An 8,534-nucleotide genomic window follows, 5' to 3' on the forward strand; every position below is an offset into this window, starting at 1 on the left:
ACTTCTGAATCTGCCTCTTGATTTCATCGTTCTCTAGAACAGAGCGCCAATAGATTGGTCCATTGGGCAACGATGCACCTGGGTTAGATTGATGGAGTGCTTGACCTGATAGTGTAGAGGCACCCTTGTGGGGAAGGTGAAGATGTCCTCATACTCCTCCACGACCTTGTCCATCTGTTGGTGTCATGCGGAGGGGCCCTCTCTAGAGGTTGTGGCCACTGTCTTCTTCTTTCCCTGAGGGCGTATCATCAAGAAAACAAATTTATTAGTTTTGGAAATGAGCTTACTGCATTGTTTCGCAATAACTAAAGAGATGTAAATAGGCAGTGCTGCCTCTGGTATCATGTACAACTTGCTTCCCGAGGTTTATAATAGCAATGTCAGGCCTCGACTCATACACAACATGTCGCTTGCACAAGTATGGTTGGCCTAATAATACATCACAAACATCAAGAGGGGAACATCACATAATACATCATTCGTGAAGGGCTTGATGCTATATGGAAGGTGGCACTATTGGGTGACGTGAAGATCCCGTCCTTCGTGAAGTCATCCGATGGTGTACGGTTGTGGGTGTGTTGTCATCGGTAAGCCCAACCACTTCATGAACTCTGCTGAAATGAGTTTCTTTTGGCTCTTGCTATTAATAATGAACTGTAGCGAGCAACCCTTTACCAACATCTGGGAGTGGAAGAGGTGCTCCTCCTCCTCTGGATCTTCAGGTTCCTCCTTCTCGAACTTCGTGGTGGTAATGGTGGCGTTGGGATTTTCATCTATAATATGATTCCATTTGTCATTCACCTTGTCGGGTTCTGACTCAATGTCAGAACATGCATCTGATTCAGAATCCTTCAGCTCGGCCACGAGTGACCGCTTGGCCTAACACTCACTTGTGTTGTGAGTGGAGCTCTTATGGAACTCACACCACTTTCTAGTGTCCTTCAGCTTCGCTATGTTTTTCTTTATTGGTGGCTTTGGTGGGTTTTCCTTGGTTGCCCTGCCTTTGATTTGTCCTTTGTTCTGTGGTTTGGGGGCACCTTTCCCTTGCTTCGGATTCGCAGATCCAAAGTCTCACTTTTTGTATTTAAGCTTCTGCTCGATCTTGACAATCTATTGGTACATCGTGCTAAGCAAGGATATGTCCAAGAACTCCATCTCATCTTGGATGTACCTATGTAGGCAGTCACGATACTTGAGTACCAAATGTTTCTGAGAATCCTTGATACCCAACTTCATGCGAAGGGTATGAAAACAATTGGTAAACTTTGACATGTCTTGACCCTTCCCTGTCGTAGCATGGTCCACTTTATGTATTTATCCTCATAGCTCTTGACAGGGTAATACTACTCCTCGATGGCATCCTGGAATGAATCCCAAGTGGGTGTTGCTGAAAACAATGAGGGTGTACTTTCATTCTTCTACTCGTAGTAAGTTTCCCACCAGTCCTTGACATGGGGGGTAGCTTTGAGAAGAGAAAAAGTAATATTTTCCCAACTGGAAAAATCATGAACAAAAAAATATCCTTGTAGCGGATTTAACCAATTTTCTATGGCATCTGCATCTATTTGGCCCTCAAATATGGAAATGTCAACGTTTACTTGTACCTTAAAATGAGTGGTGCCTCTAGAGTCATTATTGGATGTGGAATTGTTGCTGGTGGGCAACTGTTGAAGGATCTGGGCAAAGTTATCCATCGCCGCATTCCTTTGTTTCTCAAGGGCCTCCTCGAGCAATATTTTGATAGGATCTCCTACTCCCTTTTCTTTCCTTTCTTCCCCCATGGGCAGCCGTCAAGGTTTGCGAGACTGATCTTGCAAAGGTTCAACTAGATCGAGCCCTAACTCCTTATGCCCCGACCTCGTTGGGGACATGCAAAGAAGGATCAAGAAAGAGCAGACCACTATAATACCACTGATCCAAGTTTAAAGAGGAATGCAATGAATTACAGATATAATCATAAACACAGATATGCAGGAAAAATAAAACTTCATTTCATTAATATCAGAGAACTGAAATATGCTTACATACAGAATGGAAATAAACTAGCTCAGGCGATGGTAGCTTATCTTTGTGAAGAGAAGTGGCAACTACATGCATCTGAAATGTGTTACAATGATGCTTGGAGGCCTATTTATTATTGAGAAACAATGGAAAGCCCAAAAACATCCAAAAACCTAACCCTAGGAGATGAAAACACCAAACTATGGGCCTCGTTGGGGTAAATTGGTATCAATTTCCTAGGGTTGTAGCTTTGGCATATGATCTTTGTTTGATGCACACGATACCTCATTAGAAATATCTATCTGAAGACTAAAACTGCTGACACTGAATAAGGAGTTGAAAACTAATATTCTATGTCGGTGATTTTCCAAAAACATACCATTTACATTCTCAAAACGGCTCTGAAAGTTCAGGACCCAAAAAATTGCCAAAAATAGTAAACTGTGCTACAATTAAGGAAACTGAAAAAAAAAAAATAAATAAATAATAAGAAATAAATAAATAAAAATAAAAAAATAAAATAAAATAAAATTAAAAATTAAAAATAAACAAATAAATAAATAAATCAATCAATCAAAAATCAAAAAAATCAAAAATTAAAAATTAAAAAATTAAAAATTAAAAAAAAAAAGAAATGAAAGAACCAATTGTGGGGGTCCAAGTGGAATATGAGGTTTGCCACCAATATCCACCTGGATCAGATCTACCTGCGCCTTCTTCCCTCCTTCAACTCTAATGACACCAAGGGAAGGCTGGCTTTCTATGGAGGTTTATCCCTAACTGCACTGAGTTGACCAAAGGATTCACTTTCCTACTAAAGGAAGGGATTCCCTTCAATTGGGATGATGTTTCTCAAATGACGTTTAATGCCTTGAAAGATGTACTCATTTGGGCATCTTTGTTATATCCCCTGGATTACTAGTGCAATTATTGCCTATATCTCATCATTGTAGTTACTACCATCACAATAATGTTGGTCCAAAAGGACGATATATGTATTGAAAATTCCATTTACTACTTTGTTCAAAATCTTAATGACACCGAAGTCAAGTACACTCGTGTTGAGAAATTAGCTTTAGCCACTGTTCAAGTAGTCCAAATATTCTTCCATTACATATTGCTCTGAAAAACTATGGTTATTTCGGATTGCAACCCTCTAACAGACATTTTATCATGTCAATTGCTGGAGGGGAAGTAATCCAAATGGATGATCATCCTTCATGAGTTTCACCTACTATTCATCAAATCCAAGTCAAAGAAATCATTAGTTTTCACTGAGCTGATCTACGACCTTCCCACTGGTAGTTTTGAATCCACGTCTAAAAATTCAATCCCAAACGAGTCATTGTTTCTGATTTCGACATCTGATCCTTGGTATGGAGACATCCTGGCATATCTCTAGACCTATACTTTCCATTTTGATACATCTCACTCCAAGAAATTACGTATTTGTTATCAATCCAAATATTATATAATCATTGAAGACACCCTCTATCACTGTGATATCGATACAGTTTTCCAAAGGTGCCTCACCCATGATGACGTTGAGAAAGTCCTTAATGAATGCCACTCAGGGTATGTTGCAGGCATTTATCTACTTATTGTACTACACAAAAGATCCTACGCATTGGTTACTTTTAGCCTACCAATTTTTGTTATCGTATTCTTGTTGTCCAAAAGTGTCATTCATGCCAGATTTTTTATCGTAAACCCATGCTCCACTCGCACTTATGCATCCTGTTATTCTTGTAAATCCTTTTGCAAAATGGGGTATCAATTTAATGACATGTAACCTGTTGGATACCTATAGTAATAGGTTTCATATTTCATGATTGATTATTGAAAATCCAAATATGCTCTGCTTTGTTACTACAAAGATCCCATATTTCCAGGAAATCAGAGGTGTAGGAAATACTTCAAATATTGAGGACCTTATTACAAATTTTGTGGATGATTCAACAGTTCAAGCTGGATCATGCCATGTTTCAATTTTGAGTTATAGAATAGAGAAAGAAGTCTGTCCAAATAGCTTAATCTTGGCAGATAAATAGTTCAGGTAGAGAAACAAAGGTTCCCAAAAGCCTAATCTGGGACCTTGGAAGAGATAAGGGTAGAAACAGATAGAGTAAAAAAAAAATGAAAAAGCCAAAGAAAAGAAAAGGCAATTGAGGGTTGCAAGTCTAAGTGCCCCTCCAAGAAGAAACTAAAAAATGTTAGGTGAAATAGTTGGGTAGGCAGTTGTGGTTGCAGAAAGGACAGGTTCACCATTACATAGTTGTCAGAGATATTTTGCCAAGGCAATGGACATATCAGCAAAAAAGGTGGTGAATTTCATGGATTCACAGCAGAGAGCATCACTAACTTCACTTTTTCCCCTCTACTCCATCATTAACATCCCCTTTCTCAAAGATTCCCCTCCTTCACTTTACTAACTCCTAAATCTACTATTTAACTCCCTTATTCTACCCCTTGCCCTAATAGTAATAACACTAAGGTGTATAAAACCCTAAATGTTATATATTCCCTCCCCTAGGCATAATAGCCGAGAAATCTGCAAAGAGGGATCATAGTGGCATCTGGCCACCATGGTGAACCTATCTCCGATACTCTCCCTTTGCTGCAGATCATTTCCCCTCAAAAAATACCTTTGCATGGGTAAAAACCCCTCTCTAAACCCCTCTAGCCCACAAACCCTCCGCAAACCTTATAAAAGGCAAAATTCCGCCTTCAGCACGCCCCCAAATGCAAGCGCGGGTGGTCAGAAGTTGAAACATTTGAAAACCATGTCAAAAAACCCACAAACAGTTAATATTTCCGCCGCCCTATCCGCCGTGCACCTTACACCTCCGCCAGCCGTCGGATCAAGCCTTCCAGATCCGACGGCCCACAACAATATCGGAGCGCTATCCACGTCTCGTACCCGCCTCCACCACGCGTCCAGCTCACCGCTGACTGGACTGCCACCTCACCCCCGTTGACCTGTCGTCTTCCGCCACGTCCTCCCCGATGACGTCAGCTGACGTCACATCACCGTGACCCACCAATGACGTCATGCTGACGTCATCGTAAAAAAAGCGCCAAATGGGTAAAAATCTCATATTAACCAAATTTCACGCGTTTTTTCACCATTTCATCGTTTTGTCTGCTGAACTCTCTGTTTAACCGTTTCTGCCCGGATTTCCGCCAACCTGTAAATTCAACAAAGGCGACCACTCCAGCAACTGCAGTACACCTTATCACGACTTCTGCACGTCAAGTTACAGGTATTTACCCTGCCCTGCCCTCCATACGACCTGCATTCTGCTCTAAACTGCTCACAGGCATAATAGGACCGTAAAACAGACCTTTTCACCGCTAGAACCGGGTTATACCTCCACCATTGTCTCTGTGAAGTCCAAAAATTCCCTGCAGAGTTGTAACAAGCTGCAATTCATCTGAAAACCCCTCGTCCTGCGTTTTCTCGGCTAATGCCCCGCTGAATACCTCTGAATTACTACCAGGAGCTAAATTGGGCCCCAAAAGAGTCTCTGTAACCAATTACCAGCAGTATTTCAATTTCTAGCTGGTAAATTCCCCTCTGACAGTTCAGAAAATCAAGTTTTTACCACAAAGGGCAATCTGCAGTCTGTCTTTGCCAACTCACTTGTCAAATTGCAATAGTTTATCCCTTCACAAGCTATGGAGACTCCCATTGCTCTCAATATTAAGCCTATCAATGCCCCCCACCAAGAATTAGCATGGAAGCCCCTGGGAGACATGGATTACCAGATGTTGGACTGGTTTCCTATGGGAACTAAGTATAATATCCAGATGTTAAATGAACTGAGAGCCCAGCACATGAGTGGAGCAGATATCCTGGGAATTTGGGAATCAAATTTGCCCATATATAACCTTCCCCAAGTTAATCCCATGCCAGAGCTTATCTACAGTTGCCAAGAGTGCTATGACCCCAGCCAAAGGGCAGTCATTAGCCCCACAGGCCTAGTCCTGTTTCAGATCACTCCAGAGAGTATAAATCAGATGCTGCATTTCCATACAGCCAAGAAATTGACCCCTCTTTCCATGCAAGATTTGATAAAGAGAGGAAATAACCTGTCTAATGACCAGATTGTGAAGATTAACCAGCTATTTGTCACACCTAGCTCTGAAGCAGTCAGAACCCCTCCCATTGGGTACCAATACCTGAATGAGTTGGGCAGGATGATGGTGGACTTGATTGGATATGTCCTGGGATTCAGAGGACTGGAAGATGTAGATGACAGCATATTGGCCATGCTGTCCATATTTGCCCCGGGTAAGCCTCCAGCTATCCACTATGATTATGCAACTTATATAGCTGAGAAGATTCATGACCAGTTCATGAACTTGAAGAGGGAGAGGCTGTTCAGATACACCTCCTACATATACCACCTGTTCTTGTTCAACCAGCCAGCTACCTTCTCTGTCCCTTTGAGGCCACTCAACGCCCAAGGAACCCCAAGATCAGTTGTTTTTTGGACCCCTGTGTTCCATTGTACCTCAGTATCACCTTATACATACTGTGAGTTTATTGATTTATTTGTTCATCCAGCCCTAACAGTGCTGCAAGGTGCCCCTCCTCCTAGACTGACCGATGACATGAAAAGAATTCTTCATTTGAACAAGCTTTACAACATCGGCAACTGGTACTTCTACCAGAATCACACAGTCATTAGGGTGTATGGATGTGAATTAAATCCATTTAGGCTGCCAAGGTACGTTCCCATGAGACTGTTTGCCTTAGAATATTTCAGGCAATTTGGGAACTCAGATTACCTACACTTTCAGAGTAGAAACAAGAAATCACAGTTGAAAGTGAGAAATCAGCTAGGTCCCTTCTTATACAACAGGAAGGAGGAAGGCTGGAAAGAGGCAGACAGGATCCTGGAAGGACTCCAGTTGAAAACTAGTTTTGAGTGGATTCCATATGACCCTAACCACTCTATTTCCCTCAGGAGGATCAGGTATAAGTTAGGCAACTATGCACATGCAAGATTACCTGAAATTGAAAAATATGCAAATGCACCAGATTGGGAAGAGGGCACATTAGTAGAGCAAATGACTAATGAAGAAATACTTGAGCAAGAGGCTAGAAATGTCCAAAAACAAGCTGACTTGGAAACTTGTGGACAGGTGCCTATTTCCTACAGGAGGCAAATTGGGGCAGCCACCACAACACCAGCAACACAACAGCGAACTGCCGAGCAGACAACCCAAGCAGCAAGCAAGGACAAAGGCAAACAGGTGGAACAACCACCTATATTAACAGAAGAACAGGTTGACACCTTGCTACAGCAGCAAGAAGAAATGGAAGAACGGGAGTTGGGGCAGCAACAAGATAAACCACAAACTAGTGGGCAGCAGCCATTACAGCAAAATAAAGAGACAGATTTGCCCGGTTCTACAGAACAGCAGCCCCAAACAGAGTTGTCTCCAAGAACAGACATCAATGTGGACAGCTCAGTCCTCCAAACACCTCAGAAGGAGGACTTAACCAGAAAGAGAGAAAGAGAGACTCCCCAGACTTCATCCTTTATCAGAGGAGTGAAGAGACAAAGATTGAATGACTCCCAAGAGGAGGACATAGCAGTAAGGCAGGCCATGGGCATGGGCCCACCCAGTGGAGAACTCTCGGCCAGCTCATCTCAAAGAGGACCAGATATGACAATGGGAGGAGAGGTCAGCTCTTCTGGCCAGCATAGAGAGGGGCACTCAAGTATAAAGCAGCAGTTCATAGAAATCAAGAGAAGGAGTGATCCCATAAAAGTGCAACTCTATGATCACTTGTTAAAACTAGCTCCCAGCAACCAGCAGAGACTAATGTCTGCTTTTGATGTGAGTGAGGGCAAAATGATAATGAGCCATTTCATGCCCACAACTCTACATCCTCAGTCCACCTCAGACTATTTGAGAACAAATATGGAAGTTCTGGCTAAGGACATTCACCCCATGGATAAGATAGAGTTACACAAACAAACGGGTGAAATGGTGTATGCCTCCCTGGCAGATGAGACACTGGAAAATTACAAGTTAAAGAGCAGCCTAGACAATACATCATCCCAGCTAGAATTGGAACGAGCATCCTCACAAGCCAAGGACAACAGGATCAAATCCTTGGAGGAGGTAATCATAGATATTGGACATGATCCCAAGGATGTCAAAGGCATCCAAGAACTGCTGAAAATAAGGGATGCAGACATGGCAGCCCTAAGAAAGAAAATCAAACTCCCGGCCACCATCCATCCACAAACAGATGAAGTTGCCCAGCAACGGCAAGAAAAAGATACCACAGACCTGCTGGTATCCTTATACAAAGAGCTGGTTAGGACTCAAGACCAGCTAGGACAAACTGAAGCTGCAAAGGCAGCACTACAGGAAGCACTGAAGCAAAGAGAAGAGGGCCAACCCTCCCAGCCTCCTCCTGTGATAATAAATCTTGAGGAAGTCCCTCCAAAGACTGCTCCTCCTCCTCAGCAAACAGAAGCTACAGCACCAACTACAGCGCCATCCACAGC

This window comes from Pinus tabuliformis, chromosome 7 (genome assembly GCF_031772625.1).
Source record: "Pinus tabuliformis cultivar Carrire ecotype Pingquan chromosome 7, CPIR1, whole genome shotgun sequence".
NCBI lineage: Eukaryota > Viridiplantae > Streptophyta > Pinopsida > Pinales > Pinaceae > Pinus > Pinus tabuliformis.